The sequence below is a fragment of the Entelurus aequoreus genome, linkage group LG14 (genome assembly GCF_033978785.1).
Source record: "Entelurus aequoreus isolate RoL-2023_Sb linkage group LG14, RoL_Eaeq_v1.1, whole genome shotgun sequence".
NCBI lineage: Eukaryota > Metazoa > Chordata > Actinopteri > Syngnathiformes > Syngnathidae > Entelurus > Entelurus aequoreus.
In genome coordinates this window covers 29,110,292-29,111,465 of record NC_084744.1, presented here as the reverse complement: position 1 = coordinate 29,111,465, position 1,174 = coordinate 29,110,292, and positions in this window count along the sequence as shown.

Below are 1,174 nucleotides of genomic sequence, written 5' to 3'. Positions count from 1 at the left end.
GACCACGGAAGTAAATGGGGGGGGTTTGTAGAGGGAAGAAATTGTGGTCGGGGGTGGACGTGGTTGGGCCGGGGTCGTGGTTAAGAGGGGAATATATTTAAGCTAGAATTCACCAACTCAAGTATTTCATATATACATATATATATATATATATATATATATATATATATATATATATATACATATATACATATATATATATATATATATATATATATATACATACATACATATATATATATATATATATATATATATATATATATATATATATATATATATATATATATATATATACATATATATTTATTTTATTATACATATAAATAAAATAAATACTTGAATTTCAGTGTTCTGGAGGCTTTCCAGTAGATGGCAGTATTGTCCTGTTTAAGAGTGTCACAACATTGCAGTTTACGGCAGACGAACTGCTTTACGGTAGACGAAAACGTGACCGCTGTTGTTGTGTGTTGTTACCGCGCTGAGAGGACGTTAATGAAACTGCCTAACAATAAACCCACATAAGAAACCAAGAACTCGCCCTCGATCATTCTACAGTTATAACGTGATTGGGCAGGCACGCTGTTAATATTGTGGGAAAGCGGACGTGAAAACAGACTGTCGCCGCTGTCCCCACTCAGGTCCGCATTGAGCTGGAGGGGGCGTGGCCTCCAGCTCTGGGTGAATACCGGAAGTCTCCTGGTAAAACCGGGAGGGTTGGCAAGTATGCTCTAATGCGTGGCCAAGAGATATTATTGCGTGGCACGCATTGAATGTCTCTGCTGCATTGGATCAGTCTCATTTCTTTAACAGGAATGCCTTGTACCGTCTATATTAGATGTATAACAACGGGTGGGTGGCGGGCGGTTGTGGTTTTGATAAAATGTTAGTTCGGGTGGATGGTGGGTGGATGACGACTTTTGTGATATGTATGTATATATATATATGTGTGTGTGTGTATAGTACTGCGATACTAATGAATCATATTCGGTACTATACCGTCTCTAAAAAGTACCGGTCCACACCCCCCTGGGCTCCCGTCGTCGTCACGCACACACATGGAGTACTTACAAGCAGGCACAGTGTTTATACAGAAAAGGGAGAACGGACGCATTTTGGCTTAAAAACTGACAATAAAGGTGAAGTTATAACACTGAAACGCCCTCAGGAAGAG